Here is a 15830-nt window from a genome sequence, read left to right as displayed (position 1 = left end):
CACCCAGCACGGGTCTCATACATTTTACGGCTGTTTGATTTGTCAAATAACATCCAGTAATATCACTTTATTTGCACGCGGAAAAGGAATAACTCCTAGATTCTTAAAATGTAATACTCCATATTAATACCCTTTATCAAGTGCGTGTATTTTGTTGATTTCCGTTTCTTTTTCCGTTAACTTTTGATTTGCTTACAATAACTGTTCATGACATTACATCATAAATACTTTCCCGCAGAATCCAAACTTGTGAAGTGTATTTGTGTGCATGGTGTTCTTAGGTAAGTAATGGACGTAAGCTCATCTAAATTCATCTGTCACCTACCGTTTCAAATATCACCGGAAAAACGTTAACGTGGAGACGTACACCGATGGAAATGTCAAAACGCACAATTACAGGATTATTCTATGTAGCAATGTTCCATGGTTATTATTGACAGATTGGATACCGAAAGGTTGAAGTTACCGACGTGAGTAGGAGTCGTCATTTTGGCTTACCAATGTAAGTGCAAATTTTGATGTGGATTTTGATTGGCTGCATCCGTACAATTTGGTATATCAACACAGAGCATTCACTCAAGAGAGAAATATCAAAGCTAGCCGCGGCAGGTGTGTGGACAACAGGGGATATAATGGCAGTTATTACATATCAACAAAGAAGTCGTGGCCTATCCATAGGCTAAATACTGCAATAATCCATTAATTAGCATTTCACGGATACATGTCAGTGGAGGGAGTTTAGAACAATTTTTCTATCAATCTTTGTCTGAGTGGCATTTTAGAAGTTGGGACGTATCATGCTGAACAAACTTTATGGATAACAAAAAGTTCTTCATTCCGTGGGTGCGACGTTTCGATACATATTCTTGTACCGTTGTCGAACAGGAATGACTATGGTACAAGATTCTGTATCGATACGTCGCACTCATGGAATAAAAAGTTGTTATCCATAACTTTTGTTCAATATTCGATCAACCCGTTTTCCCCGTAAAATATATTTTATCAATTAATCTCCAAATATGTACATGTAATTGAAAATGGATTCAATGTCCTCTCTATTCGTATATTTTGTCTGATAGATCTTGTGGTCATACGTGTACACTATAATTCATCACCGAGTAGTCTCCCTTTCAACTTGTAGCGGCCATAAAATACCCGAGTCTCGTACTGGAATTCGAACAATCCGCCTTATGCTCATGACCAAAGACTGACTGACTGACTGATTTGGTTTTACGCCACTTTTAGCAATATTCCAGCAACATCAAGGGAGGGGACACCAGAAATGGGCTTCACACATTGTACCCATGTGGGGATTCGAACCCGGGTCTTCGGCGTGACGAGCCAACGCTTTAACCACTAGGCTACCCCACCGCCCCCTCATGACCAAAGAGGTTAACCCCGTCAGCAAACTGATAGGGATGACTCCACGCCTGCTACAAAATGCTACTGTACATTTTCCATGACGATCGACCAGGACGTCTACTGACATGAGATGGAACTTTTCTGAGTATCATGCATATTATGCTGTAAAGAATCCGATCATTCATGTGTCCATAGTTCTGTTTACAAACCAATCATGAAAGTTTTATCATTTTTTTAATATGATAATTTTATGTGACATCATTTTGTTAATGTGGTTTAGTTTGTACTTTATTTCCGGTAATTAACTTTACGGGCAAGAACTTATTTCTATAACATCTATGGCATTTATGTGACTTTGGAGATTAGATATCTCTCGAGAAACCTCATTCATTTATCGCTAAGTTAAGTAGCTATCGAATGTGGGTTCTTCAAAAAAGGATTCCCAAGAAGCACTGGTTAATTATGGAAAAATTCCCGAGTGACCATTTTCTGAATGATCAAATTGAATGGTTTCGAGCAAACCTCTATAATGTATTTCTGTTTCTATTTCGCATGCATATTAACACTACGATGTGTGTCTTTTGAAAATGCGGTTAGAGTGATCGCATATCACAGATTGCATGATCTACAGTATTCACGATTTATGTGTGATTCAGATCAGTAGAATGTGAGAGGTCATTGACTATTAGACACGCTGTAGATATCACTGAATGTAATGGCCATGGTGTTTCGGGGAATTAGCATGGGAACTCACGCGTTAAAATAACCAAGAGAAGCATCTATTAATGGCCAGTCTTTATTCGATGGATCTCATGTCTTTACATTTCATAATAAAACATCAGCAAAATTACAACCTTGGATAGCACCTTACACTATGCTGAAAATAAAAATACTTTTGATACAGAGCAACTGAGGACAATGGATTGAAAACATGTTTAATCTTCAATAAGAAACCTACTACCTGTGCTACAAATTACCTACATAATCTTACATAATTTTGTATATTTATGAAGAACGTAATGATATAGGATTTACGACTAAGAAGGATACAACTTAATACGAATAATAAGACCACACTTATATTAACATATATGTTACCAGTTATTAAAGCAATCTTATATGAGTGAGTGAGTGAGTTACAATTTAAAGTCACATCGGCAGTATTTCAGCCATATCGTGACTATGAATGTTGAATATCAAAAATAAACTCAGGCAATATAAATATCTGTCAACGAAGGACAATTAAATGCCTAGAGTATCACATATGTAAACTTAAAACTACCATGTAACCATAAAACAATATGTCAACAGCACAAAACCATATAAACATTCTATACGAAACATATCAATCAAAATTTGTGTAAGGTTAGTAAATCAATTTCTTTTAAATAAACCCCAATAATTAAAAGCAAACTTACATTAAAAAGATCCTTCATTGATGAAACTTTGAAACAGGATGGAAAAAATGAATACAGCCAAGCAGGACATGCTTGACTGTGATTCTCTCCAATCTTATATGATCTTTGATATTTATGAAGAATGTAACTGATAGACATTTTTTTAGTTTAACCAACATGACTTAATCAGAAAAATAAGAATGCACTTTCCAATATTAATATAAAATTTAAACTGCAGGTTGAATTATATGACAATTTCTTTTAGATGTAGACTACGGTAAATTGCCAAACACCATATACCAAGCGGCATGTTATTTAATGAGTGCAACGTATATACAAATAAAGCTTATTATTGATGAGAATACTGTGAACGTAGCAATATATGAGCAGCTGAATAAAACAAGTGCTATGTGCGCTAACGGTTTTGCGTGTATAGTATAGTTACCTCGCCAAATAAATGTGTACACTGTTTGAACACTAATTTCGTCAAGGGTAGTTTGGATCTATTGAATTAAACACCAACAGTATATATTTGAAAAGAACCACATTCTTCGACATTCACTTTGATTGCAAACATGCAATAACATATACAACGCAAGAATCGAGACCAATTTTATGTAATTGTGATTTGCTGAACGTATAAATGTATAAACGTAATTACGTATATTACCCTTTTGTACACTATAATATATTATATAATTACAAATTCACTGCTGTACTTCATCAGTACTACTAATTTAAACTGTTGCGTACGTTTGATTTCCACACTAATATAGATAAAAAAGGAAAACAGAAACATAGGAACATAATTTGAGAACATACAATGAATGAAGTGAATATGAATTTTCTTAAAATACAAAGAGAATAATTTATTAATGATCAGGACCCGGTTGTATGAAACTTTAATGAAGCATTAACGTGCCATTAAACGTTCATTAAGTGATCTGTCATTAAATTCTGTTGTGCTAAGGTTTTAATGACGTCGTGTTGTCATTAGCGCGTCATTAACTTTATGAAGGTTTTGGGGTATCATTAGAGCGTCGTTACAACTTCCTTGAAAAGTGAACGTTGCGTCAGAATTTCGTTTGCGCAGCATTGGATCTACCTACAGCTAAAACATTAAACAGAAATTTAGAATAATAAATCGCCTGTCCCATAGTGTAAACTCAAGTGCAAATATTTAGGCTGTTTGAAAAATAGACACTGCTATATGTTATCCCGAATTTTGTTATGCGTTAAAATCAATAAATCTTTCCGCATTTTATCGTGCACTGATAAAAGTACTGTGCTACTATATTTATAATTTGGCATTTTTACGGAAATACTGTCTGATAGGGCTGTGCAATATTACCGGTAAACCGGTATATACCGGTACAGTATCTCGCGATATGATTATCGCGATATAGTTTAGCTAAGACATGTCAGTGAACGCTATGTATCTTAGCTAGATATAGTTCAGATTCTGCAATATATTGGGTCATCCTGAGTTAGCTCCCTTTGAATTATCTGCCCTTGCCCTCAACGGCAACAAAATGTGCTCTAAAAGTGCCAAATATACTTTTATTTCAGTTGGTTTCATGTAACATTTTCCAAGTGGAAGTGTCTTTATAAGTTGCTCCAAAAGTGCCTTATTTTCTACCAAATGCTTTAAGTTTTGTGGGTTTGAATGATTTAATATGAGACATTTTGGAGGAATTAAGTGACCTCAAATGCACCAATCTATTGAGAGAAGCACGAGTTATGAATTGCAACTTCTTGTTGTGAAGGATCAAGCATACACTCCGAAACGTTGTGTTATTCGCAATAAAGAAGTTGACAACTATGCATTCCACTTTTAAATGCCCTTCTAAGATTTGACAAATCTTTATTTGGACCTATTAGTAGAGCCTCTGGATCTGAGAAACCATTTCACTTTATTTTGTTATTTTCGTTTGATTCATAATGGGACATATGTCATCAGGCCAAAGTCTTATACATTTTGTAGGACTGTATAATGACATTCTAGTCAAGGATCTTAGTTACTGAAGGTCACATGAGATTTTAAGCTCAAGTAGTTCACCTAAATCATGTTTTTGTTTCATTTTTCAATAGTTCATGTTAACACATGTTTATGTTGGAGTTGAATCTGAATGAATCACTGACATACAGTAACAATAATTACATACTGCATGGAAGTGCACACACTGACAATGAAAATCATCTTACCTTGATCATTATGTTCGCAAAACTTTGTTGCAATACAGTACTTCAGTTAAACATGCTACACTAAGGCTCTATATTACTTTATTTATCTGTAAACCATTGACGTAAAGCCATACACAATGGGGATGGGGGCCTGAAAGTATGGTGTAACTAAGAAGATGATGTCGCACACAGAGAGCTATTATGAATTTATGATGTACACACTTGGACAGAAACATTCCAGGCAATATATCACAATATGCATTGCAATATCTCTTAAATTATTGCAATATATCGCGATATGAGAATCAGGGCAATATCCAGCCCTGTCTGATATCTGAACGATATAAGTATATATTAAATTAGTTTGTGTGCATATACATAACTTTATACACTCAATCTTAAAAGTGACTAAAAAATATGTGTTAAAAATGGATTTTCTTCTATGACGTCAATGACGATAAAAATGTCATGAGAAAAATAAATTTCATTTAGGGAGCATGTCGGTTCTGTGGACCACTCTCACTTTTACCCTGTTAATTACAGTTTTTACCAATTAGAAAATAACTTGACAACATGAAGTTGAAACAATGAACCAGAGTTATTACATATAAATTTATCAAAGTCAGTAATGTCAAATATTATACAAACCAGAACAAACTTCTGGTTAAGTAAGTTCTGTCTCAAGCAAAGCTTGGATATAGTATACTTACATAATATTGTGGTGTTCTCGGTAGACACCGGTGAAAATATATACGGAAAAACAGCGACTCGCATCCACCACAATCAGTCTAGAACTGTCAACTGTCAACTGACCAAGAACTACGTCACAATACTCATGACGTAATTTGTTTACAATCAACAAGCAAAACATATTAATTTATTATATTGGTGCAAAATTATTACATGTAGAGCGTCACTGGACTCATTATGAATGTGGAAATGTCTTTTGACGCTTAAAATACAGAATTTGCAAAAGTAATTTTGTCAACGAACTGTGTACCCCCCAATGATCTTGTTGCATTTGGTGATGCCAGTTTAGCGAGCGATCCTGTTTCAAGTCACCCCAATTTTGGCAATGTCACTTCTTCACGACCAAACGGATTTCCAATTGCCGAGCATTGTTCCTTTTCACAAGAGTTTAATCTCTCGCGGTTTGGGGGTTTTGCCCCGTGATCTGTTTAAAAACTGCTCATTAAGTTTCACAATAAACAATCACAAATAAAAAGAATACACCAACGGAATCTGCTTCCTATTCGCCACACCGCACAACTTCGAAGTCGGTCAGTGTATTATTACGCGGTCAAACGAATCGTCATATTTTTATAGGTACAATGACAGTTTGTTAAATGATATTGTTATTGATATTTGTTTCTGTTTGATAATTTTATTATCATCGTAAACTCGCTCGTTCACACGAGTTTGAACAACGCTTTGACATCGTTCATTTTTCAGTGCAAACACACAAAGTGACATTCAATTCTTAAATATGGCCGCCTCCATGGATAACATTGTCGAAGCAATAGCTCTGACGAAACGACAGTTAAATATAAGTTCTATCAGGTAAAAAGGATATGGCTTAGAATGTACACAACATCGAGTAGTTTTTGAATGTTATTCAAACGGTATTACGTCTCACAATCCAAAGACTGAGGATAAATGCAATGCAACTCACTGCCTATATACCGACAGGGGAAAACTCGCCGAATGAAAACACCACCGACCAAATGTGAGAAAAGATAATTAGGGCTGTATATTTCAGTTTGAACAGGCTGTAGATAAGCTTCAAATCCAACCGTATGTATTTAATCATAAACCCTTTGGTTTGCTTGATACGGTTGGATTTGAAGCTTATCTCCAGCCTGTTCCCACTGCTCTGATATGACGGGTTCATTTGTTCACAGACAGTGCTCAAATCATGCTCTCCAATATCTAGAGTGAATGAGTGAGTGAGTTTAGTTTACATTGCTTTTAGCAATATTCCAGCAATATCACGGTCGGGTAAATGGTCTTCACAGATTGTACCCATGTGGAGAATCGAACCCTGGATCCGGTTGTTTTATTGCTTCATTAGCTAATGTCAACATTAAACCGTAATTAAATCTTAATGCATCATTAGTTAATGGCATCATTAAAAACGGTTGTATCAAACCCTTTTTAGCGTATCATTATCTAATGACGTCCTAATGTAAATATTTTCACAGTCTATTTTTCACAAAACCCTAAACTTATTTGTATATTCACTGATGAGAAACGCCGAATAAAGCCTAGGTCTTTCTCATCAGTGAATATACCCTGAATAAAGGCTGTCATTTATAACACCGATGCTCACAGAAGTTATGATACGGTCTCTCGTTCAACTGCCATTTATTTAAATAATACCTACGATACTGCTAATCTACAGTGCTGACTATTGGACATAGCGGGGGGACACCAGAAATGGGTTTCACACATTGTACCCATGTGGGGATTCGAACCCGGGTCGTCGGCGTGACAAGCCAACGCTTTAACCACTAGACTACCCCACCGCCCCCTATTGGACATAACGTTGAGATAGGCTTTTAGTACTCACATCATTTGGTAATACCCACACAATGTGTTGTGTAGTCCTATTTTATAAAGTCACATTTACTTATATAAGATAGAGGAAAATAGGACGTATTTTGGAACTATGATATGATACTGTTTTGCAACCTGTTTCAGAAAAATATTCTGGATGTATCCTCCGAAACTCGATCCTTCACAGCATATGTGAAAAATGGACTGTGTAAATGCTGATTAACATATTTTGTATAATTACAGCGCATTGAAATTGCATTTTACATGACCCATCACTTTAACTTATTTGGAAAGTGAAGTATATGTATAATCTTCGACACACCAAATAGATGGGACTGCCAAATAGATTATATATCATACATGATATAACATAAGGGAAACAATAAAAAACCAAAGAAATAACAACAAGAAATACAACGAAGTCACATATATCACAAAACAAAGTCAATCAGATGTGTAAGTGATAATTTCTGGAGGGCACTGACTGTGTATGTGAACGAGCAAGTGTTTATTGAATGGCACACGTGATTGCTGAAGATCATTTTGACGATATCCATGAACCAAACATGACAGGACAGCTTTAGTGTTTAGTTAGTTAGAACTCATATATTACTTTTTCAACGAAAACATAACTATACAGATTATTCCTGATTTAAGTCTATGGCAATAAATATGACATCAGATGCTGTGATGAGATACCATAGCATGAGATTGTTGTACATGGGGCAAACACATTTAGCATTTAAGCCTATTGATTTAAAGAGTTATAGGCATTGACAATGTATGCTGACTCGGATGTTTTTGAATAAAACAAAACAAGAATAAAACTGCTAACAATAAAGGACCTCAGTTTACGTAAACGGTGCAGTATTTGTTGGTATTATTTTGTAACAGTTATTGGTATTTGCTGTATATTCTTTTTTGACTATCACCATCTGTTTGGTTTTCTTCGTATCGAGGAATAAAAGTTGTTTTGGCGCCAATCTAGGAACAGTTCACGCTACACACAACTGAAGCCATGATGGTGTGATGAAGAAGGGGGATTGTTCTCAGATTGTGCAACTTACATGTAAACGAATGAGAAATATGCGTGTAGATACTAACGCGATTATGAAGCATGTGATGTACAGAAGTGGGAAGATTAAAAATATATATATTCTTAAAAAAGTAGGATATCTGAGATTTCAATTTGAATAGGAATTATAAGCGTTAACAAACTTTTCAAAGACAGACATCTTATGAACGCACCTTCACTTTTCTTTATCACCACCCCTAAACAGAACGCATGGGATGCACGTGCACAGCGCAGTAGCCCCATACACGTGCATGGGGTGTCATTCTTGATTTTGACGGTTTTCAAGAAGGTCGATAAATGACCGTAGACCATTAACTTTCGACAATCATCTTGCATCGCACAGTTGTTAGTGATTGTTCTAACCGTTTTTATGGTTTGAAAATGTAAATCGTACACATACAAATTTGACGTCATACACCAATCATCTTTCAAGAGCGATTTGTGTACAACCAACTAGTTTCCCTATGGTTATAAGGAAGTGCAAGTGGTGATGCACTCTCAAAACATTCATTATTATCAATGGTGAATTAAAAATGGAGTTCCCCTACTTTTTTGAAGAGTATATATAATGCATGTATGTAGTGAAAGGTGTTGGAAGGTGTTGGAAGGTAATAACCACGATCTCTGTTCATGACAGGTTGGAGTCTTTTGACGTGGATGGCTTTTAGAAGTTTCCTTGGCTGGTATGCTTTCTGGTCGAAATTGTTTGGATGCAATACATGTTGTGGTCTGTATGGACTTGGATGTTTGCACAGAGATGGCGGATTTGGAATCATTCTTCTGTACTGCAAGGGACATCTGTAAGTCTTGCTGTTCCTCCAACTTGCGAGGCATTGTGACGGGATCTAAAAAATGAAAACAACCGGAGTTAACAAGCTATGCCGGGTTTAAGCAAAACAGACTACAGTGTACTCTGTCAATACCGGCATCAGTCGGGACCAAATAAAAATGCCGGTTTTGACAGAGTGCCGGTTTAGCTAGGTTCGCTTATGACGCCTGCGCACACGGAAGTTCGCTGTCGTACTGTCACTTTAGCATTAACAAGATGTTTGAATAAGAAACAAGGCAGTGTCTGAATGCACATTCATGTTGTTTAAATCAAATAAAAATGTCTGAAATCTCTTATTAAATTTCAACTGAATATATATTTTGGCAGAATTAAAATTATAAACTATTTTTCGCAATGTTATTGAAAACAACGATTCGTGTTTATGCTTCGGCAGCGGGTCTACAATAGCATTGTCAAATAGCAAAGTAACGATGTTTCAAACATCGAGGAATTCATTAAATAAATTGAAATCAACAATAACATTCATGAAAGTTGTCAAACGTACATATAAAATTACTATTTCCATACTTTTGTGCGATCATGCAATGTAAGTCAAGTCACTGATAAGTTACATCTCTGCTTTCACCGCCTCCGTCTTGACGCCTGGACACGATGCTTAATGTGAAAATATATGCATGAAGCATTTTTGTCATGGGCCATAACCTAGCACGATATGTCCAATACGTTCCATAATTTACGTATAGGTAGCGATGTCTTTCTTAATATGTTCAGAATAGCATTATTTTACCCAAAACCTTTCGTCTTAATCTAAAGGTGTTCGTTTACGAGGACGGTATCCATTTCCATAATATGATTGGCTGCTTAAGTCACGTGTCTGATTTTGACCAATCACGACCCTTATAAGCAGAGCGTAGTGAAAAAGCGTCGTTTGAAACCAATCTTTATCCAATAAAATCGCTTCTTACAAAGTAAGTAATAAATCAGTCTGAAATATTTCGAAATTTTATATAGCCTAAAAGGGAAACTAGTGACTAACGTTATATGAATACATCACGGGAAATTAGTGATTACAACAGATGCCATAAACGTAATGCTATCTAAACATTTCCTGCTCTAACGCTTCAATCACAGTTCTCATGAAATTAGTGCGTGCCAATGATAAAGAGTCTGGCTACATAAAATATAAATGTATGCATAAAATTTAAAATGTTTCTGGGATGATGCATATTAACTAAACGTATGGTTTGCATTGCAGTTAGAACTTGTTTCGAGTAAGTTAATAGCCACACGTGGTTAACCTACAAAATACCCACTATGTGCTGATGAATGGAATACATTTAACAAAAGGATTACCCTATTCTACAGGGAGCTCTTCAACTTGCCTACATTTAATAGTGAGTGAGTGAGTGAGTGAGTGAGTTAATATTTAACGTCACATCGACAATATTTCAGCCATATCGTGATGAGAACAAATTTGACATTGAAATGGAATATTTGTATATCATAAAAAACCTACATTTAATACAACATCACTAGAATATTATTGCTGAAACTATTTAGCAATTTACTCACCCATGTATCCTCTTACCCCAGCAAGCCATTCCTCTCCTACAAATAAGGGCGGTAAAAGGATTATTGACAGTTGGCTTCTGGCATGGTTTTTCATTCACTAAGCAACTGACTGTAATGAGCGATCTATATCTGAAATAAACATAACGCCAATAGCCCTGTCGTCAAGAGTGAGTGAGTTAATATTTATGGTCACATCGGCAATATTTCAGCCATATCGTGACGAGAACAATAATTATTGTATTGTAGAACAATAAAAATCAAATTAAAAGCCTGTTGACGAAGAACAGTAAAACTACCAGTGTATCACAGATATTATTAAAGTAAAACTAGCATGCTATCATAAAACGATATTTTAAAGAGAACAATACAATATAAAATCAGGCTATAGATTGCCAACAACTGAAGGTAGATCACCATACTAGGGACCATGGGGACTTACAGTACATTTGCTTCCTGCATGGACCCTAGCTGGATTTACACCATCCCTTCAGCTGTTAGCAATTCGGAGCAATCAAGCCATACATTAAAATGTCACATATTCTACGATTAAAAAGAGTGGGGAGATTAAATTGACTCTTAATGTTTTGGGACTGTATTCTCTCAGCAGGACAATAAGTTTACGCTACATCAACCCCTTTTGAGGATACAGCCACTAACAATCTCAGTAACTGATTGAAACTTGCAGTTCTAAAAAACAAATCCATCTACAAAACACAGGACTCAAATTTATCAATCAATTCAATTTCTTATAAAAGTTCGATAATAAAATGATAATTAACATTATGTAAAAAGATCTCCAACAGTTTTAACACTGAAATATTTATCCCTTGTGATGGAAAAATCAATACAGTTAGGCCTGTCGTCAATACTCATAGACTAAAATACGTTTTTTAGTCACCAAAACTAAATGAAGCAATATATTAACTGTCAGGATGACTAATGTCTAAATATGAGTAACTTGTGTTTAGAATAGATTATGTTAATGAGCACAAATGGTTAACCTAAACCCTAAACTGTGTATAGCCCTAGTAGACATATTCTTGCGTGTGCGGCTGATAGTATTTAGCAATTTACCAATTTATGCACCACTTGTCCCTGCAAGTCTCCTGAGGATGCATTCGTCTCCTACAACTAATGAAAAAATGGATTATTGATTATGGCTACTGACATGGTTTTTTCGTTGATCCAGTGATCATCATGAGCATCGATCTACACAATTGATTGACTGATGTCAACGATATAAACGAGCCTGGCCACCCTTCACGGCAAGCATAGGTTGCCGAAGACCAATTCTAACCCAGATCTTCACGGGTACTCATCTGGTTCAAAACTGAAAGAAGCGATTTCTTAACTGTCAGGATGATTGATTAGGTATAATTATGAGCATCCTTCAGATACCCCCACTGAACATACATAGTATTCAATCGTAGATTTTATTTTAAATGCAGAGACAGTTATTTATTCGATGTACATACTTTCTTGTCTCACCTGTTGCTTTCAAAGCATATTTCCAGGCATCTAACGCTTAATATGTTGAAACACTTTATCGTTATGGCATTAGAGATTACTGAAATATACATGGTCAAAATAATCATGAGCGTACCTGATATAGATCCCAATAAAGACTGCTGCAACTATGGTGAGAGCAACTATGATGGAAATAACCACAATAGCAACTTTGGAATCTTGCTCTGGAATCGGGACCTCGCTGGTAGTGACTGCATGAAAGAGCAACATTCTAGGGAATATATTTCAATTGAGTGTCTGCGAAAAAGGATTGTCTTCTATTCTACAAGTACATTAGTTTATAGTTCTACAACCCCAAACACATGATGCTTCTCTTTCACGACCAGATACACGTCGTGGGTGATGTATTCTTGAGGCACTTTCAGTGAAAGTAAAACGCAGCCCACGCTGCAGAAATGTAAAATGTATGAGTCATTCCTAATTCAATTAGGAATATGTTTGACCCTTCAAACATTAATCAAATAATTCTTTCATGGTACTCATGCCTTGTCTCATTTTTCAAACACCTAGGAAATAAAAAACAAAACAAAAACATACTAGATCCCAACACAATAATCAAATTTAGTGACTCGTGTTTAGTAATTAAACACATGAACAGTCAACTCTCAAGGTACTTGGAAACTGTACTTTACTGGGAAAGTGTAATATATACTCTCCCAAAAAAAGAAACGCATATAGGAATTTCAACTGTATTTTAAGTTTATTTTGAAACATCTTGTAGGCTTTATGAGTCAATGAAATATAGCGAAATTGCACACTGGGAATGCAGACTTATCCGTCTTTGGCACCAACTCGAGGAAAGTCAGTTTGAGTGTCACATGGAGACGTGTGGTAGCGCTGAAGTCAATACCTCGTGTGACCACCGTGGGCATCGAGAACTGCACGGCATCGCCTCGGTATCGAACGAATAAGTCTCAGAATCTCGTGTTGCCCAATCGCAGCCCACTCTGCCTGTAGTGCCTGTGCGAGTTGCTGAAGTGTCTAGGGGTGAGGGTTACGGCGTCGCACCCGTCTTACCAGGGCATCCCACAGATATTTAATCGGGTTTAAGGCCGGTGATCTTGAGGGCCAGGGGAGCACATTGATGTTGTGGTTCTGGAGGAAGTCTCTAGTGTGACGTGCTGTGTGCGGCCTGGTATTGTCCTGTTGAAACAACTCCCTCTGGCGATCAATGAGTGGAAGGAGGTGTGGGCGTAGGGTTTCGTCACAGTATCGTTGAGCTGTCAGGGTGCCCTGGATCATCACCAAATCACTTCTCCTACGGCAGGTGATCGCTCCCCACATCATAACACTGTCCCGGCCGAATCTGTCCACCTGGGAAACGCAAGCGTCGGCGAAACGTTCACGTCGACGTCTGTACACCCGCATTCTTCCATCGCGTCGTTCCAATAGAAATCGTGATTCATCACTGAACCACATTCTACGCCAATTCGTTAGGTTCCAGGCCTGAACGTTGGTGCACCATTGAACTCGATGTCGACGATGTTGTTGTCGAAGCACAGGGCCAAAATAAGGTCTTCTGGCACGTAAACCAGCCTCTCTCAACCTGTTCCTGACGGTCTGTGCAGAAAGCCTCCTCAATCTGGGTATTTGTCGAGTGGTACTGGTCGCCTCAGCTGTTCGATGACGCAGGTGATGTGCCCGGATGTAGCGATCCGGCGCCGCAGTGGTCGCTCGAGGTCGCCCACTACGAGGGGCATCTGCTACCCCGCATTCTGACGGCGATAAGTCTCCCAGAGCCGTGAAATGGTGCTTTGGTGAACATTCATGCGTCGGGCAACTAAAGGCACGTTGAGACTGGCCAGCTTCAAGCAAACCAATGGCGACATGACGGTTGGCTTCACTTAGACGTGGCATTTTGCGTTCGTCAACAATATTCCAAATACATTGAATAATCGACAGACAGCAATCAACCTTTTATACCCATCATTGAGATTATCTGATCCCCAACTTTCACGTGCATTGCATGTGAATTTGTGTATTCTGTGACACTACCCGCCGAAATTGAAAATCATGCTGTTAAATACGGGTATTTTACAGATAGTGCGTTTTGTTGTGATGTTTCAAAACATAAACACCATAGGACTCATAAACAGAGCAAAACCTTTTGTAAAATGAATCACGTTTTAATTCATTGCTACATGAAATTGCTATTTTCATGATGCGTTTCTTTTTTGGGAGAGTATATATTCAAATACAACAATTGTTACACTTGACCACTATTTAAACAGCATTAACTATTTAGGGCATTGTGTATTCATGGACAGTCGAACTATTAATAACGAGCATGTGATATGTTACATTGATAAATTCATTTACCATGGATCATAGCGGTACATTGACTTCGTCCATCATACTCGAACCCTTGGCGACATGCTGTGCAGTTTCCACTTTTCTGTTGACATCTTAGACAGTTTTCAGAGCAGTGCAACTCACAGGCCTGTCCCCGCCACCCATCGGAACATCCATTGCACTGACGACAGTTGCCGCCCAAACATCCAACTGAACAGGATTTGTTACAGTGGGTCCCTGTAAGCCCGTGTTCGCAACCAAAGGCACAAGAACCATCATGGAAGAAACAAATTGAATCACTACACTGTGTTCCACACCTGTGTTCGCATTTATCCCCCCACCATGTCTGTTTACAGCCTTCTAGACAGTTTCCTGTTGTACGGTCACAGAAGACATTGTCACCGTAGCTCTCTCCGCACTGAGGTGGACATGTCAGTGAACAGTTTGTGGAGTAATAGCCAGCTTGACACTGGATACAAACACCTGTTACTTTGTTACATCCACCAGGGTTTCAGTCACATGCCTTGTCACAGTAATCACCATACCAGCCAATATAACATTCCCCACACGTCAAGGACGGCGACAACGACAGGCAATTGTACTCGGAACCACCAACAATGAAGACACCTAAGCATGAAATATGAAAGAAGTACATGATAAAGCAAGAATAAACCATTCTACTACACTCTGGTATTTTACTTGTACAAGTGTGGCATTCAAAGTCATAACCAGAACAGTTCATATGCAGTTAATTTACCACTGGCAAGTAGCCATTTAATATGGGCAGTGTCATTTATTCTTAAAGGTTTGTGCTGTTATATATGATTTAGTAACATTAGGCAGTTTATTCCTTCATCCAGTAGAATACTGTGTCGATATCATATAATTCCTTCTTCCGATTATATGTCACAATGTCACAGATACAGCATTTTATGCAAGTTATTAAATCAACAGAATTATGTCCCATTTTGTGACATGTCTTGATGAAATGTTTTCGTATTTATCCAAAAACGAACAATTATTGAACACGGACGTATAGATATTTTCGCATATGTGCACGTTTGGGCCATATAAG

At 37.3% G+C, this 15830-nt stretch overlaps 1 long non-coding RNA gene across 2 annotated transcripts; it reads right to left on the bottom strand.

Moving 5' to 3' along the window:
- Window positions 1-7731: 7731 nt before the first annotated feature.
- LOC124292254 lies at window positions 7732-14935 on the bottom strand. 2 transcript variants are annotated; one of them, XR_006902405.1, is made up of 5 exons: window positions 14783-14935; window positions 12540-12654; window positions 12011-12067; window positions 10937-10972; window positions 7732-9419 (listed from the first exon to the last, which is right to left on the bottom strand). It is a non-coding gene; the product is annotated as an uncharacterized LOC124292254 (long non-coding RNA). The 2 variants fall into 2 exon arrangements; XR_006902416.1 differs by lacking the exons at window positions 10937-10972; window positions 12011-12067.
- Between the last annotated feature and the right edge of the window lie 895 nt (window positions 14936-15830).

The sequence above is a fragment of the Haliotis rubra genome, unplaced genomic scaffold, assembly GCF_003918875.1.
Source record: "Haliotis rubra isolate DU_JTF1 unplaced genomic scaffold, ASM391887v1 Scf10, whole genome shotgun sequence".
In the NCBI taxonomy this organism is placed as follows: Eukaryota; Metazoa; Mollusca; class Gastropoda; order Lepetellida; family Haliotidae; genus Haliotis; species Haliotis rubra.
Note: the sequence above shows the minus strand (reverse complement) of the source record. Positions and strands in the feature narration are given on the sequence as shown.